General features: G+C 42.5%; 1 protein-coding gene across 4 annotated transcripts in view; it reads right to left on the minus strand.

Annotated features, from left to right (window-relative positions):
• The window catches only part of arhgef3 (Rho guanine nucleotide exchange factor (GEF) 3), a 398,054-nt gene that overhangs the window by 172,875 nt on the left and 206,220 nt on the right, over positions 1-18,959 (minus strand). The window lies entirely within an intron of this gene.

Genomic DNA, 18,959 nt, shown 5'->3' on the forward strand with positions numbered 1-18,959 from the left:
TTAGCAAAATAATTTATTTAATTTTACATACAAAGAAAACGATACTCCTTATTCTAGCCTGTGACATAAATAATGGGAATAGTAGCCTGGAATTCAGATTACACAAATGCTTAACACACACATCAAACTCCTTTGTCTGCTTCTTTAATGGATGCATTAACTCATTTAAATTAATCAGTTTAAAATAAACAAAATGTCCTCGATAATGAGGGGAACCCAGTACATTAGTGCAAAAGACAGGACTGAAGCATTTGCAGCCATCTTCAGCCAAAAGTACCAAGTAGATGATCCATCTTGCTCTCCTGCTGAAGTCCCTACATCACAGTCTTCAGCCGGCTCGATTCACTCCATGTGATATCAAGAAATGGCTGAACGCGCTGGATACAGCAAAGACTATGGGCCCTGACAACATCCAGCTAGTGCTCCAGAACTAGCAGTGCCCCTAGCCAAGCTGCACTAGTATGGCCATAACGCTGGCATCTACCTGGCAATGTGGAAAACTGCCCAAGTATGTCCTTTCAACAAAAAGCAGGGAAAATCCAATCCAGTCAATTACTGCCCCATCAATCTACTCTCAATCATTAGCAAAGTCATGGTAGGTATCATTGACAGTGTTTTCAAGTGGCACTTACTCAACAATAATCTGCTCACCAATACTCAGTTTGCATTCCACCAGGGGCACTTGACTCCAGAACTCATTATGGCCTTGGTCCAAACATGGAAAAAAGAGCCGAATTCTAGAGGTGAGATGAGACTGATGCCCTTGACATCAAGGCAGCATTTGACCGAGTGTAGCATCGAGCAGCCCTGGCAAAATTGAAGTCAATGGGAATCAGGGTGAAATCTCTCCACCAGGAAGATGGTTGTGGTTGTTGGAGGTCAATAATCTCAGCCCCAGGACATCGCTGCAGGAGTTCGTCAGGGCAGTGTCCTAGGCTGCTTTATCAATTATCTCCCCTGCATCATTAGGACAGAAATTGGAATTTCACTCGTGATTGCACAGTGTGCAGTACCATTCGCAATTCCTCAGGCACCGAAGCGGAATGCATGCAACACGGCCTGGACAACAGTTAGGCTTGGGCTCATAAGTGGCAAGTAACATCTGCACCACACAAGTGCCAGACAAGTGGGAATCTAACCATCTACTTATTGTTCAACAGCGTTACCATTGCCGGACCCCACACCATCAACAGCCTGGGGGCTTACTATTGGCCAGAAACTTAACTGGATCAGCCATATAAATACTGTGGCTACAAGACCAGGTCAGAAGCTGGGAATTCTGTGACGAATAACTTAAATCCTGTCTCAAAGCCTGTCTATTTAAGGCACAAGTTAGGAGTGTGTTGAAATACTCTCCACTTGCCTGGATGAGTGCAGCTCCAACAATACTCAAGGCACCACCCAGAACAAAGCAACCTGCTGGATCAGCACCACACCTATCACCTGGTACACCATGCCAGCACTGCGTACCATCTACAAGCTATACTGCAGCAACTCGCTAAGGCTCTTTCGACAGAACCTTCCAAACCTGCAGCCTCTACCACCTAGAAGAACAAGGGCAACAAACACGTGGAAACACCCTCACCTGCAAGTACCCTTCCAAATCACACACCATTCTGACTTGGAACTAGATCGCTGTTTGTTCACTGTCACTGGGTCAAACTCCTGGAACTTCCGTCTTAACAGTGCTGTAGGTGCATCTACACCACAGGGAGCACAGCCATTCAAGAAGGCAGCTCACCACCACCATCTTCTCAAGGGCAATTGAGGATGGTCAACAAATGCTGGCCTAGCTAGCAATGCTCACATCACACGAACAAATAATGAAAAAAACTTAGAGACTGAAAATAATAAAAAGTAAATCAGCATGATTTCCAAAAGGCTATATCATGCTTAACTAACCTAACAGAATTATTTGAGTAGGCAAATGTCATATACCTAGATTATCAAACGGCCTACGATAAGGTACCTCACAGCAGGCTCATGGCAAAGGTTAGGGATGTGGAGTTAGGGGTCAAATAAGCTAATGGATAGCAAATTGGCTAAAAAATGAAATACAGAGAGTACGGTAAAAGGTAATCATTCAGACTGAAGCAAGGTATAAAGCTGTGTTCCACAGGATCAATGTTAGGACTACTGTTATTCATAATTTATGTTAATGATTTGGACTTAGGAACAGGTCATTCAAGATCAAAATTTGCAAGTGATACTTAACTGGGGGGGTATAGGTAACACTGAGGAATAATCCACGATACAAGAAACTTCGCAGCCTTACAAATTGGACAGCTAAATGACAAATTAATTTGAACACAGATGGATATGAGGTGATGCATTTTGGTAGGAAAAGTAGAAACATCACCTACACCTTATAAAATAATAAACTGAATGGGATATAAGAGCAAAGTGATTTAGGAATACAGGTAAACAAATGATTAAAAACTGCATCTCAGGTCAGCAAAGCATTTACATATACTATCAAAGCACAGGGGTTGGTTATTTGTGGGGTATATAATTCAAAAGTAGTGAAATTATATTAAATTGGAAAGAACCTTGGCCAGGCCACACTTACAGTACTGTGCAGTGTTTTGGTCCCCATACTATGAAAAGGACATAGACCTGAATTTTAAGCGCAGCAAGTGGGCGCAATCAGTGGGCCCAGGAGCGGTTAGGCAATGGGCTGACAACAGCGATCGGCCCACCGCCACGATTTCATGCTGGCTGGCCAATTAACAGCCGGCCAGCGCGAAACACGTGCAGTGGGTGAAGGCAGGAGGAAAACAGGCGACGATGTTCCCGCGGGCACGGGCGAGCGTTGCGAGAAAGCTCCCTGAAGACTGCCTCAGGGAGCTGCAGACCTGAAAACCATGAAATAAAGTTTTGAAAAACAGAAAATAAACTTCCGAGCATCACATCAGGCACCCGAACATATGGATGATAAAAATGCTGTCCATAGATTTTTCTTTTTATTTTATTTAATAACGGAAACCTCTTCCTGCCCTTGGATGAGGTTTCGTGAAAAATGCGAAGCCTGCCTGGCCGATTTGCCCGTCCGCCAAACGTAAGGTTGGACGGACCATGAAAAATCAGAGTCGATTACTCCGTTAATGGGCTTCAATGCCCCCTTAAATGTCGGCAGGTGCGTTTCTGACCGAAATATCACATGGGCGCAGGATGACGTCGGGATGCTCGCCCGACGTCTTCTCGCGTGATTTTGTACCCAACCGGGTCGGGGCATGCACCCACCCATGGGACGTTAAATTCTGCCCATAGAAGCAGATGAAATGGAAGGAGACTTGCATGTATAAACACCAGCACAGACCAGTTGGGGCTGAATGGCCTGTTTCTGTTTTTTATATTATATGTAATTCTATGCAAGTTTAATATATTTGTGATTAAAATAAACAGGATTCTCTCTGATAAAATAATACATTTTATATAAGTGTTTGTAGAATAATAATGAACAGGATGATTTCCACTTTTTTCCTGGGTTTTGTGTTTATTTCCCTCTGATATGCATTAATGTAGTTTTCCCATATTCCAGCTGTATAAGTGTGGCTGTGTGTGCAAGATCTTCCAGTTTAAACTTTCATAATCAAAATAGGAACTACTTTTTGTTCTTTGGAGCAACAGGTTCCTATTTATGCATAAATCGAAGAAAGATAGAAAAACAGCACCAGGTAAGAGTGCAACAGAGTGACAGAATCAGGCTGGAACGTTCTCCTCCCAACCCTTAAGAGACTTTCCAACAAAATTGCTCACACAGTTCGGATTGCAATCTCCACTTAAAATTGCTGCACACACTCCAATAGGTTTGTAGAAAGGATCAATGATGACCTCGGGGTGGGGAGGGGGGAATCTTAGTAGATAATTTTACTCACTGAAAATCTAACAATAGTCTGAACTTTCAAACCCTTCTGAATTCTGGGAATATGGATCGCACTGTGCTTCAACAATGTCATCTTTCCAAGGTGGTTTAACCATAAACGCATTGAGTGGGAGACCTATACTGAAGTTAGCAAATGCAGTTTACAAACCAATAGTACCAATAAACTTGATAATGTTTTCACGCACTGGATAATAATCTCTTTATCATAAATTTGTGGTTTCTGCTCCATTTTCAATTATTTTTTTCCAAAGAGAGATCAAATAGTTGTTTTGATCCCAAGCTCAAAGCAACTCAACTCTACGTTCAATTAAGTGGAAATTGTGGGGGGGCGTTTGGCACCTCCGCAGATGAGTTTATAAAATGTGCAGATTAGATCTAGTGAGCTTCTGCCACACAACCATCACATATAGTTTTATTTAAAGCATAAAATAGTTTTCTTTGCATTGTTGTTATCATGTTGCATGGCATCTATATTTGGGGAAACCTATCTATAAACATCCACGAGAATCCACTGGGTGATTTGAAAAACATACATCATTAGGACTGTCAAGGGAGACAGCAATTGTGAATACCCAGAATTGGTGGTGCTGATAATGTGCAGGTTAAAACAAGTTCAGAAGAGGGACTGCAGCCTCCAAAACTAGTGCTCAGTTCACAAGTTGTCAGCAACTGGAAGCATGCACTGGAGAGAGAATACTAATAAATTGTTCAAAACATAAAAGGCATTATGGTGGAAAGTTTGGTCCCCCAACAGGAGACAGCCGGTTGGCAGTTATGGATGAACAGTGGCCATGAGAGTTGTTTTACTTTCTGCCTGTTGCCACACTACTTTACACAGAAACATATCAGCAATGAGACACAAACAGTCCTCCATGTTAGCTCAACAGTGTATGAGCCACAGGTTAGTTCGCAACATCAGCGTCCTGTTGGACCCTGAGATGAGCTCCTGACCCCATATCCTCTCCATCATAAAGGTCATCTACCTCCAGCTCCATAACATCAACTTCCTCTGCCCTCAGCGCTGCTGAAATACTGAACTGTGCCTTTGTTACATTGAGACTTGATATTCCACTATTCCTATGCTCTCCTGGTCAGCCTCTCAACTTCCACACTCCATAAACATTAACCCATCCTTTGTTGCCCCTATCCTAACCTGCCCCAAGTCCCAGACAGCTATTATCCCTGTGTTCACTAACCTACATCGGCCAACAATTTGATATTAAAATTTTCATCCTCATTCAAATCATTCCATGGCCTCATCCTTCTATATCTCTGTAACCTCACCTACCCCAGAACCCTCCAATTCTGGCTTCTGCTGCATTCCTGGTTTCCTCTGAATGATGAAAGTTGGGTTCATAATCCAGCTGAGAACCAAGATGATCACAAAAGTACAAGGGGGAACTGAAAAAGGAAGCAAGAGGGACTAAGGTAATTTGAGGGTACTCAAAACATCTTTTATAAACATATAAACAGTAAGAGGGTAGAAAGAAGGGTGGCATCAATTAAGGAACAAGCAGGAGACCTTCTTATGGAGGCAGAGGGCATGGCTGAGGTACTAAACGAATACTTTGCATCTATCTTCACTGGAGAAGAGAATGCTCCCAATATCAGAGCAAAGGAGGAGGTATTAAAGAAATTGATAGGATAAAAATAGACAAAGAGGAAATACTTAGAAGGTTGGCAGTACTCAAAGTAGTAACGCCACCAGGTCTGGATGGGATGCAGCTAAGTTACTAAGGGAAGTAAAGGTAGAAATTGTGGAGGCGCTGGCCACAATCTTTCAATTTGCCTTACATGTGGGGTTGGTTCCAGAGCCCTGGACAAATGCAAATGCTAGATAAACTCAACAACGACTGGTCAGTCATCCTAATGCCAGTAGTGAGGAAGTTTTCAAAAATATTAATCTGGGACACAATTTATTGGCACATGGAAAATATAGGATAATAAATGAAAGGCAGCATGGATTTAGTGAAGGCAAATTGTGTTTGACTAACTTGATTGCATTCTTTGATGAAGTAACGGAGAGGGTGGATGAGGGTAATGTGTTTGATGTTGTGTATATGCACTTTCAAAAGTAAGAATGTTGTGCTAAATCTTACTAAAAGACTAATTAGGCCCCAGCTGAAGTTTTGTGGCAAATTTTGGGCACCAAACTTTGAGTGGGTACAGATGATTTATCAAAATGGTATAAGGGGTGAAAAACTTCAGTTACATGGAGGAATCGGAGAAGCTGGGCTGTTCCAAAAACAGGGAACATTAAGGAGAGATTTGATGGAGAGGTTCAAAATCTTGAAGAATTTTAATAGAAGTAATAAGGAGAAACGGTCTCCACTGGCAGGAGGATTGGCGACCAAAGGGCACAGCTTTAAAGTAATCAGCAAAAGAACCTGAGACGACATGAGTAATTTTATTTTTAATGTAGGGAGTTGTGATGATCTGGAATGTACTGCAATAGAGTGGTGTAAGCAGATTCAATGATAACTTTCAAAAGGAAATTGGATAAATACTTGAAAGAATAAATATTTCTGGGCAATGGGCAAAGAGCAGGGTATGGGACTAATTGGATAGCTTTTCAAAGAGCTAGCAGAGGCATGCTGGCTGAATGGCTACCTTCTGTACTGTATCATTTTATGACCCCTGCCCACTTAAAGCTGTATTGAGACTACTCAAACTCATTTCATTTGAGGTCCCCACAATATAGGCCATTAGTCTGAGCTGGATTCAAACACAATACCCACAGATAAAAGGCCAGAATGCTAATTAACTGCATCTTTGAGGCTTTTTGTGAGCATATTATAAATTGACAGTGGAGTTTGTAATCCAGACCGCACTACAGAAGCATCAAACTCATGTTTGCTTCCCTGCTTTTTCAAATTTGATTTTGCGGTCCTATAACCTACATAATCAACCATTCGCCTCCTAAAAGTTGCTGGTCTGGAATGTAATGGCTTGCAATGTGGCAGCTTAGTAATGAATTTATGGTACTCTGGTGGGTTGTATTTTACATGTCTTTCCTCCTAGATGAAGTCACTGATTGTATTCATCACTAATTAATTAGATAAAAGGCTCATAACTGGATAAAATCCATGAGCAAGTCAAAACCATGTTGTCTCGTTTTTGTCCTGCCATCCTTTGGTTATCGATTAAATCAGTGAAACTGAGTTACCTGACAGAACCACTTTATTTCCAAGTGCTGCTGGGCTTCTGGCATGCTCTCCCACACAGGTGCCCTGAAAGAGTGACAATGTGCTGAAGCCACAACACTACAAAAGTGAAAATGGGTTCTTCTCCCCTGGGACAGATTCTACATCAATTACACATGATACCGTAATCGCCTTCTATCTTAGTACATTAACCAACTAAAATAACTGGTAAAATCATTACATAAAGGAACTTCTTTCCAGTTTTAAGTGAATGGAAATGTAGCAAAGATGACATAAAAAATTCAGCTAAAGCTATTTGTAATTTTAAACTATTTTGAATTTGTCCCTTACACAATCACCGAATTATAGAATGTCACAGCACAACAGGATGCCATTCTGTTCATCTTGTTTGTACCATCCCTCTTTGGTAGAGCTATCCAATTAGTGTTACTCCCCTGCTCTTTCCCCATAGTCCTGTAAATTGTTTTTCCTTCAAGTATTTATCCAATTCTCTTTTGAATGCTACTATAGAATCTCCTTCTATAACCTTTTTAGGCAATGCATTCTAAATCACAACAATATGCTCTGTAAAAAAAAAATACCTAACAAAGCTGGTTGAAACACTATTGTAATTTTACGTTAGCGAGACTTAATCAGCTCACTATCTTACTAGTGTACTTACAGTTTAAAAAAAAATCTGAACATAAAAAAGACTGGATCTTCACCCATTCACAGTCAATGTGCAGAAAACAGAAATAAGTAATGAAATAAAATTGTGACTTTGTGTATTGTAGCTAAATCTGTGCATCTCAGCAAATTTTAAAGCTTATTGCATGATTAGAAAAATATGCAATACTGGCACTAACCTGATACCTAGACATTTAAAACCTATGCCAGGGAAGTCATTATATTTAACATTTTTATTGTAAGGACTGGAGGACAGTCAATGCGGTACTGTTATTCAAGATGGGAGGAAGGGATAAACCAGGGAACTACAAGCCAGTCAGTCTAACCTCAGTGATGGGGAAACTATTGGAAGCAATTCTGAGGGACAGAATTAATCTACACTTGAAGAGGCAGGAATTAATCAGCATGGTTTAGTTAAGGGGAGGTCATGTCTGACCAATTTGATTGAATTTTTCGAAGAGGTGACCAGGTGTGCAGATGAGGGCAATGCATTTGACGTAGTCTACTTGGACTTCAGTAAGGCTTTTGATAAAGTCCTACATGGGAGACTGATAACGAAGAGCTCATGGGATCCAAGGCAATTTGGCAAATTGGATCCAGAATTGGCTGAGTGGCAGGAAGCAGGTGATGGTCGAGGGGTGTTTTTGTGACTGGATGCCTGTGTCCAGTGGGGTTCCACAGGGATTGGTGTTGGGTCCCTTGCTGTTTGTGGTATATATAAACGATTTAGACTTGAATGTAGGAGGGTTGATCAGTAAGTTCGCAGATGACACGAAAATTGGCAGGTAAATAGTGAGGAGGGTAGCCTTTTTACAGGAGGATATAGACGGGCTGATCAGGTGGGCTGATCAGTGGCAAATGGGTTTTAATCCGGATAAGTGTGAGGTGATGCACTGGGGCAGGACAAACAAGGCACAGGAATACACGATGAACGGTAGGACCCTGGGAAGTATCGAGGATCAGATTGACCTTGGTGTGCATGTCCACCAGTCCCTTAAGGTAGCGGGACAGGTAGATAAGGTGGTTAAAAAGGCATATGAGAAGCTTGCCTTTATTAGCCGAGGCATAGAATATAAAACCAGGAAGGTTATGCTGGAGCTGTATAAAATGCTGGTTAGGCCACAGCTGGAGTATTGCATGCAGTTCTGGAATCCCCATTATAGGAAGGATGTGATTGCACTAGAGAGAGTGCAGAGGAGATTTACCAGGATGTTGCCTGGGCTGGAGAGTTTTAGTTATGAGGAGAGTTTGGATAGACTGGGGTTATTTTCGCTGGAGCAGAGAAAATTGACGGGGGACATGATTGAGGTGTATAATATTATGAGGGGCATGGATAGGTTAGACAGGAAGGAACTTTTCCCCTTGGTGGAGGGATCAATAACCAGATGGTGTAGATTTAAGGTAAGGGGCAGGAGGTTTAGAGGGGATGTGAGGAAGAATTTTTTCACCCAGAGGATGGTGGGAATCTAGAACTCACTGCCTGAAAGGGTGGTAGAGGCAGAAACCCTCATAACATTTAAGAAGTATTTGGATGTGCACTTATGATGCCATGGCATACAAGGCTATGGGCCTAGTGCTGGAAAATGGGACTAGAATAGTTAGGTTCTTGTTTCACCAGCACAGGCCCGATGGGCCGAAGGGCCTTTTTCTGTGCTGTAGACCTCTATGTCTCTATGGAATATTATATATGTATAATACGTTAAAATACATCCAAATGAACCTCCAGTTAATTTTGACAACATAAATATCGAAGTCCATATTCATAATGGAAATTGCCTGTAAACTTAACATGCTGCAATGATCCTCTGCAGGAGATGCAACACACCACTGGTCATGCTACAATTATACTCATTATAAGTTAACAAATGCAGTTTCATTATGAAGAAAGACAGACAGGCATTTATATAGCACTTTTCACAACCACCAGACATTTCAGAATGTTTTACAGCCAATGGCGTGCTTTTGGAAGTATAGTCACTGTCGCATTGTGGCAACCAATATGCGCACTGGAAACGCCCACAAATTGAAATATGATAATGACCAGATGACCTGCTTTTTGTGAAGTTGATTGAGGGATAAGTATTGGCCAGGCTACTGGGGATAACTCCCCTGCTCTTCTTCGAAATAGTGCCATGGGTTCCTTTACATTCGCCCAAGCAGGCGGATGCATGGGACCTCAATTTAAATGTCTCATGTGATAGAAGCTACTTTTGACAGTGTAGCACTTGCTCAGTACTGCACTGGAGAATCAGCCTCTTGTACTCAAGCCCTGGAGTGGAGCTTGAACCCAGAGGCGAGAATGCTTAACTGATTCATGCCGACATTATTAGTACAATAGTATATGGGATACAATATATGATTTTAACATTAGGACTGAAATAATGGCATCTCCATATAATCTGAAGACTAAACTTTGTCTTGATTCCCTGTGTGAAATTTCACAGCATCAACAAGTAATGTATTTAAAATCATGTATCTGCTTGGACTACCTGTCCACGAAACTGAACTTCGTAACTTTTCAATTTGCTGGCAAAATGAAACTTGATTGTTAAAGGTGGGATAGTGAGATGGGATGGGCAAGGAACTGTTACAGCTTCTGATCCTCATAATCTGTTCGCTGTAATGAGATGATGTAATTTGTTTTGAACAGATATTGATGGAAGAAAAATTAAAATTATAAAGAATTTTTTTCACTCATGTACTGGAAAACCAAAATAAAAAATAAACAGTTAATAAGCAGAAAACACTGAGATCAAAATTCCTTTTGCCTCATTTAGAGGCCTGAAATGGGTGGTGAGAGCCCCAGCTGGGGCACTCAACCTCAGTGCCGCTGAAGGCTTAGGGCTGGCCTACAATTGAGCCTCATTAATATTATTTGGATGAGCTGTTGCAGCCTGTTGCAGCTCACCCATTGTAAGATAAATTTCTGGGGTGAGTGGCATTGCAATGGGGATGAAGGCAAGGGGCGATGGAGAATGTTGCAGAATTGAGGCATCACTTTTTTTATTCATTCATGCTGGCTAGGCCAGCATTTATTACCCATTCCTAATTACCCTGAAGAAGGTGTGGCGAGCTGCCTTCTTGAACTGCTGTATGATGTAAGTACATTCACAGTGCTGTTAAGGAGAGGGTTCCAGGATTTTGACCCAGCAACAGTGAAGGAATGGCGATATGTTTCCAAGTCAGGGTAGTGAGTGACTTGGAGGGGAACTTCCAGGTGGTGGTGTTCCCATGCATCATCTGCCCTTGTCCTTCTAGATGGTAGCGATCGTGGGTTTGGAAGGTGCTGCCTAAGGAGCTTTGGTGAGTTCCTGCAGTACATCTTGTAAATGGTACACACTGCTGCCACTGTGCATCAGTGGTGGAGGGAGTTAATGTTTGTGGAAGGGGTGCCAATCAAGCGGGCTGCTTTGTCCTGGATGACGTCAAGCTTCTTGAATGTTGTGGGAGCTGCACTCATCCAGGCAAGTGGGGAGTATTCCATCACACTCCTGACTTGTGCCTGTAGATGGTGGACAGGCTTTGGGGAGTCAGGAGGTGAGTTACTTGCTGCAGAATTCCCAGCCTCTGACCTGCTCTTATAGCCACAGCATTTATATGGCTAGTCCAGTTCAGTTTCTGGTCAATGGTCAGGATGTTGATAGTAGGGGTTTCAGCAATGGTAATGCCATTGAGTGTTGAGGGGCAATGGTTAGATTCTCCCTTGTTGGAAATGGTGATTGCCTCGCACATGTGTGCCACTAATGTTACTTGTCACTTGTCCCGGATATTATCCAGGTCTTGCTGCATTTGGACATGGGCTGTTTCAGTATCTGAGGAGTCGCAAATGGTACTGAACATTGTGCAATCATCAGCAAACATCCCCACTTCTGACCTTATAATGGAAGGAAGGTCATGGATAGAGCAGCTGAAGATGGTTGGGCCTAGGACACTACACTGAGGAACTCCTGCAGTGATGTCCTGGAACTGAGATGATTGACCTCCAACAACCACAACCATCTTCCTTTGTGCTAGCTATGACTCCAACCAGTGGAGAGTTTTCCACCTGATTCCCATCGACTCCAGTTTTTCCAGGGCTCCTTGATGCTATACTTGGTCAAATGCTGCCTTCATGTCAAGGGCAGTAAGTCTCACCTCGCCTCGGGAGTTCAGCTATTTTATCCATGTTTGAACGAAGGCTGTAATGAGGTCAGGAGCTGAGTGGCCCTGGTGGAACCCAGCTTGACTGCCAGTGAGCAGGTTATTGCTAAGCAAGTATCGCTTGATAGCACTAATGATCAGTTTACTTTAATCGAGAGTACACTGTGGGGGCGGTAATTTGCCGGGTTGGATTTGTCCTGCTTTTTGTGTACAGGACATACTTGGGCAATCTTCCACATTGCTGGGTAGTTGCCAGTATTCTAGCTGTACTGGAACAGCTTGGCTAGGGGCACGGCAAGTTCTGGAGCACAAATCTTCAGTTTTGCCAAAATATTGTCAGGACTTATAGCCTTTGCACTATCCAGTGCATTCAGCCGTTTCTCGATATCATGTGGAGTGAATCAAATTGGCTGAAGACTGGCATCTGTGATGCTGGGGTCATCCGGAGGAGGCTGAGATGGATCATCCACTCAGTATTTCTGGCTGAAGATTGTTGCAAATACTTCAGCCTTATCTTTTGCACTGATGTGCTGGGCTCCTCCATCGTTGAAGATGGGGATATTTGTGGAGCCGCCTCCTCCAACGTGCTGTTTACTTTTCCACCACATTTCATGACTGGATGTGGCAGGACTGCAGAGCTTAGATCTGATCTGTTGGTTGTGGGATCACTTAGCCCTGTCTGTTGCATGCTGCTTACGCTGTTGGGACAGGACATACCCAGGGATGGTGATAGTGGTGTCTGGGACATTATATGTAAGGTATGGTTTTCTGGATTCCACAGGAATGATCTTTGAATTTTTTGTTAAACTTATCAGCTGCTGAAGAATCCTGAGTGGAACAAACCTGGTTCCTGCTCCACTCTTCACTATCCAATTTCCCAGACAGGTCCCACATACAAATATGAAAAGGGACTAAGAAATGTTTAGGTGTCTGCCAGGGCCATCTGGACAACAGCCCGACTAAGTATCAGGTTGGACATCTTCTGAAACATTAGTCCTCAAAATTTTTCTTCCCTAAAAGAACAGTGAGATCTAATTTCTACCCGAAAGACTTTAACAATTAGCCAATAATAAAGAAGAGTAGATTACAATGCCAAGCAGATCTCTCACAAACTTGTAGGCCCTAGGCTATCATCTGAGTGTTGTTTTAGGTCATTTAACAGCCATCCGCAAGATATCTGCTATCTGCACTACTGTCATTTGGAAAAGGTTATTGATTGTTTTCCCTGCTTACTCCTGACATCCCACACAGCAGTTCAAGGGGGCAATTCTAAGACCCAAGATCTTTGCCAGACTAAACTGGCTGGTTAGTCATGTAGGTAAAGAGTAGTTAGGAGGTGGGGAACTTGGGACTTTCTCTCTAAACGATTGTGCATAAGTGTTGACTTAAGGGGATCTATTAATCTAAATATGCACAACTCACAGAAGGATTCTGCATCTGTTTGCTTGGATTACATGCAACAGGGAAGTTATCCCTGTCTGAAGGTAAAAATAGATAAATTTGTAATTCAAAGGGAAACATGATGACTTCTCATTAACTCAGGTTTCTTGCTGATTAAAAAACAATTGGGCAATATTAATTACTAGCCTGTCAGAGTCATGGATGATGTTTAACAGCATGTGTGTGCTGTGTCTCATTCCTGCCCCCCAATGCCAAACCTAAACTGGTGCCTGTGACTGTAACAAGCTACAAAGAAGTTGGTAACAAAGAGTATGGTTTCATTAAAAGGTCGGAGCTGAACTCCCAGCCCTATTTGTTTATACGGGAAAGGCTGCAGGTTCAAGAATTTCAAAAGGTGTATTTCAGTAAACTTCCCCTCCAACTCAAGTCAAACTACAGTTCCTATTTCATCAAGTGGAGCTGAGAAAGACAGGTGCGATGCTGTATTCAGGATGTACATGTTAAAAGAGGGTTAATTTTTGAGAGAGTAATATTTATACAAAAAAGCATAATGGGCTGCACACATTACATCAGCTAAATTTTGGAAATAAATGGTTCAAGTTCTTAGCCTAGGTTTTTGCACTGAGATTAAAAGGGTTGCCAACTCTGGCTGGACACTTTCTGGGAGATGTTGGTGGAAGTGCTGTCACGGAAAGCCAGGAGAACAGAGGCGGAAAGGGAATGGGTGACCTCCTAGAACTCCAAAAGAACCAGGCAGGTAGTGCAGGAGTCGGTTTTCGGTTTTCCGGCTAATCGGTTTTCCGTTTTGGATACTGGTGAGGGCATTGGTTCCTCAGAGGAATGCAGTTAGAGCCAAGTTTGTGGCTTGGCTGTACAGGAGAGGAGGAAGAAGAAAGGAAGAGCAATAGTGATAGGGGGTTCGTTAGTTAGGGGAACAGACAGGTGTTTCTGCAGCATAGGCATGACACCAGGGTGCTGTGTTGCCTTCCTGATGCCAGGGTCAAGGATGTCACCGAGTGGCTGCGGGCCATTCTCCTGGGGGAGAGTGAACAGCCAGAGGTCGTGGTCCACATTGGTACCAATGACTTAGGTGGGAAGGGGGGATGTGGTCCTGCAGACAGAATTTAGGGAGCTAGGTTGAAAATTAGCAAGCAGACCTTAAAAGTAGTGATCCCTAGATTACACCCAGTACCATATGCCAGTGAGTACAGAAATAGGAGGATGAGGCAGATGAATGCGTCGCTAGAAAGATGGTGCAGGAGGGAGGGCTTTAGATTCCTGGGACACTGGGATGGGCTCTGGAAAGACGGCACCTGTACAAGCCGGATGGGTTATACCTGAATAGAGCCGGGGCTGAGATCCTTGCAGGGTGTTTTGTTAATACTGTTGTGGTGAGTGGGAGGGGTGCAAACTAATTCGGCAGGGGTGTGGGAATCAGGAGAGAACATTAGAGAGTAATTCCAAGGTGCACAAAATACTGGGAGAGACAGATAGCACTAGAATAGAGAATAGTAAGTTAATAGGCAGAGTTGGAGTTGGAGTAAGGGAGAAAGTAATCAAGTCTAAATCAAGGTTATACTGCATGTATGTGAATGCATGGAGCATAGTAAATAAGACTTGAGAGTTAATGGCGCAGATTGCCATGCGGAATTATGATGTTGTGGTGATAACAGAGACCTGGCTCAAGGAAGGGCAGGACTGGGTGTTAAATATTCCTGGGTACAAGGTCTTCAGGAAAGATAGGGCAGGAAGAAAAGGAGGAGGGGTGGCTGTATTGGTTAAGGAGAGCCCTGCAGTGTTGGAGAAAGAGGATGTCCCTGAGGGTTCAAGGAGAGAATCAATTTGGCTCGAGCTAAGGAACAAAAAGGGTGCAATTACATTATAATGGGGGACTTCAATTATCTGAATATAGACTGGGACAGTGGTAGCATAAAGGACAGAGAGGGGCAAGAGTTCCTTGAGTGTGTTCAGAATTTTCTACAGCAGTACGTGTCCAGTCCAACAAGAAAGGAGGCACTGCTAGATCTGGTTCTTAGAAATGAGGTGGGCCAAGTAGATCAAATGTCAGTGGGGGAACATTTAGGAGACAGTGATCATTGTCTCATAAGGTGTAGGAAGATGGTAGAAAAGGACAATGGACAATACAGAGTAAGAATAATTAACTGGGGAGAGCCAACATCAATGGGGCAAGAACAGAGCTGGGTCGGATAGACTGGAACCAAAGGCTGGCGGGAAAAATTGTAGCTGAGCAATGGGCTACCTTCAAAGAAGAAATAGTTCGGGCACAGTCAAGGTTTATTCCCTCAAAAGGGAAAGCTCCCTGGATGAAAAAAGAGATAGAAAGTAAGATAAAGAAGAAAAAGTGCGCTTATGACAGGTGTGAGGTAGAAAATTGAGAACCAAGTGGAATACAGAAGGTTCAGAGGAGAGGTGAAGAAGCAAATAAGATAAGTGAAGAGGGATTATGAGAAAAGACTGGCAGCCAACATAAAGGAGAATCCCAAAGTCTTCTACAGGCACATAACTAGTAAAAGGGTGGTAAAAGGAGAAGTAGGGCCAATTAGGGAGCAAAAAGGAGATTAACAAATGGAGGCAACGGGCATGGCTGAGGTGTTAAATGAATACTTTACATCTATCTTTACCATGGAAGCAGGTGCTACCCAGACCATGGTGACAGAGGAAGAAACTCTGTCACTAGAGGGGTTCAAAGTTGATAAGGAGGTATTGGATAAACTGTCGGTACTTAAAGTTGACAAGGCACCCGGACGGGATAAGACGCATCCAAGGATATTAAAGGAAGTGAGAGTGGAAATTGCAGGGACACTGGCCATAATCTTTCAGTCTTCCATAGACTCAGGGGAGGTGCCAGAGGATTGGGGAATTGCAAACATTACGCCCTTGTTCAACAAAGATTGTAAGGATAAGCCCAGCAATTACAGACCAGTCAGTTTAACTTCGATGGTGGGGAAGCTTCTAGAAATAATTATTCAGGTTAGGATTACTACTCACATGGAATAATGTGGGCTGATTAGGAAGAGCCAGTGTGGATTTCTTAATGGAAAATCATGTTTAACTAGCTTGCTGGAGATATTTGAAGAGGTAACTGAGAGGGTTGATGAGGATAATGCTGTTGCCGTGGTGTATGTGGACTTCCAAAAGGCATTTGATACAGGGCCACACAACAGACTTGTGTGCAAAGTTATAGCTCATGGAATAAAAGGGACAGTAGCAACGTGGATACAAAATTGGCTAAGTGACAGAAAACAGCAAGTAATGGTTAATGGATATTTTTCGGGCTGGAGTAAGGCTTGTAGTGGAGTTCCCAAGGGGTCGGTATTGATATATATTAGTGATCTATATCTAGATGTGCAGGGGACAATTTCAAGGTTTGAGGATGACATAAAACTTGGAAGCATTGTAGCCTGGAAGCATGGGAGCACAACAGTGTAGAACTACAAAAGAACAGAGGCAAGTTGGTGGAGTGGGCAAATAGGTGGCAGATGAAGTTCAATGCAGATAAGTGTGAGGTGATTCATTTTGGTAGGAAGAACATGGAGAGACAATATAAAATGCATGGTACAACTCTAAACGGTGTGCAGGAGCAGAGGGACCTGTATATGTGCATAAGTCATTAAAAGTGGCAGGACAGGTAGAGAGAGTAGTTAATAGAGCATGCAGTATCCCAGGCTTTATTAATAAGGGCATAGAGTACAAGAGCAAGGAGGTTATGCTGAACTTGTAGAAACTTGTTAGGCCTCAGCTGGAGTATTGTGTACAGTTCTGGGTGCCACACTTTAGGAAGGATGTGAATGCATTAGAAAGAGTGCAGAAGAGGTTTACAAAAATGATTCCAGGGATGAGAAACTTCAGTTATGAAGATAGATTGGAGAGGTTGGGACTGTTCCCTTGAAGAGGAAAAGGCTAACAGGAGATTTGATAGAGGTGTCTAAAATTATGAGGGGACTGGACGGAGTAGATAGGGAGAAACTGTTCCTGTTTGTAAAAGGATCATGAACAAGAGGGCACAGATTTAAAGTGATTTGCAGAAGAAGCAAATATGATTTGGAAAAAACTTTTTCAAACAGCGAGTAGTTCAAATCTGGAAGGCACTGCCTGGAAGTGTGGTGGAGGTAGGTTCAATTGAGGCATTCAAGAGGATGATTATTTGAATAGAAACAATGTGCAGAGGTATGGGGAAAGGGCAGGAGAATGGCACTGAGGCATAATGCTCATTCGGTGAGCTGGTGCAGACACGATGGGCCAGATGGCCTCCTTCTGCACCATAACGATTCTGTGATTGTATGTGTGGGTATGCATCAGGAAAGGATTGACCGGCTGGGTTTCTTCTCTCTTGTAAAAAGGCCGAGCGGTGACCTAACAGAGATCTTTAAAATCATGAAAGGTTTTGATAGAGTGGATACAGAGAGAATGTTTCCTCTTGTAGGGAAGAACATAACTAGAGGTCATCAATACAAGATGATCACCAAGAAATCCAATAGGGAATTCAGAAGAATCTTCTCTTCCCAAAGACTGGTAACAACATGGAACTCACTACCACAGGGGAGGGTTGAAATGAACAGCATTGCTGCACTTAAGGAGAAACTAGACAAGTATTTGAAGAAGAAATGAATAGATTGTTACGATGGTAGATTTAGATGAGCAAAGATCAGAGTAGGTTCAAGTGGAGCATAAACTGGCATAGACTGGTTAGGCTGAATTGCCACTTTCTGTGCCATATATCCTATGCAATGCACAGGCTGCACCATAACATTGATTTCAGTGGCAATTCTATCAGCAAGGAACATAATGGTGTGAAGTTGCTGTACTTACTCACTAGATGCCCATTAAACATGGCAGAAAAAGCTAGGACTGATGCATTCAAGAGTAAGTCAATTCTTAACTGTAATAAGTGATAATTACTGCCAAACAACCAACTGGCCCTGAAAATTTAATTTTATAAGTACTGGGGCCTCATTCCTTCGGAATTTAGTGTTGGAGGTTTATATAAAAAATACTTTTTCTATTTCTCTCTTTTAACCCCATCCTTCTTTCCCAATCTTCTCTCACTTTATGTACATGATTTAAATCTAACTTATACTTCCTGAATTAGACTGTGCATGTCTCAGTGTGGATTCTTCAGTCAAATTGGTTGGAAAGCCTCACTGTTTCCTGGCCTGTTCATAGAAGCCACAGGTCCCCGTAGAGGGTGCCATGTGACAATGGCACCATCAGATGCCGATAAGAGCAAGTCACTATTCCAAAACCTGCAAAAAGTTATTCCGTTGGCACGGACCACTAAATCCAAAAGCCATTTTCTTAAGTATTGGTTTACGTGGTAAATGTTGTGCACATGCTATTTTGCATATAACATTGCAACTTTCAATGATGTACACACTGGACCGGTAATTGAATGTAGGCTTATAGAATGCGAAGAGTGTTGATTGCTTTCCAAATTTTGATAGTAATATTGGAACTCAAATAGCTAAAAGTAAACATTAGAGACTTTTTCTCTGGAATACCTCTTGTGTTATATTGGAGTTAGTCCAGGGTTCTAAACTGATTCCTTGACATACCATAGAAATAATTCCAAGTACAAGGCAGCCTTTTTAAACAATCTCACTGGAGATGTGTTGCTGCTTTTGATGAAACTGAAAGTCTCTTTCAAGTCATTCTGACTTCCAGGACAATACTTGATGAGTACA

Source organism: Cetorhinus maximus, chromosome 6 (genome assembly GCF_964194155.1).
Source record: "Cetorhinus maximus chromosome 6, sCetMax3.hap1.1, whole genome shotgun sequence".
NCBI lineage: Eukaryota > Metazoa > Chordata > Chondrichthyes > Lamniformes > Cetorhinidae > Cetorhinus > Cetorhinus maximus.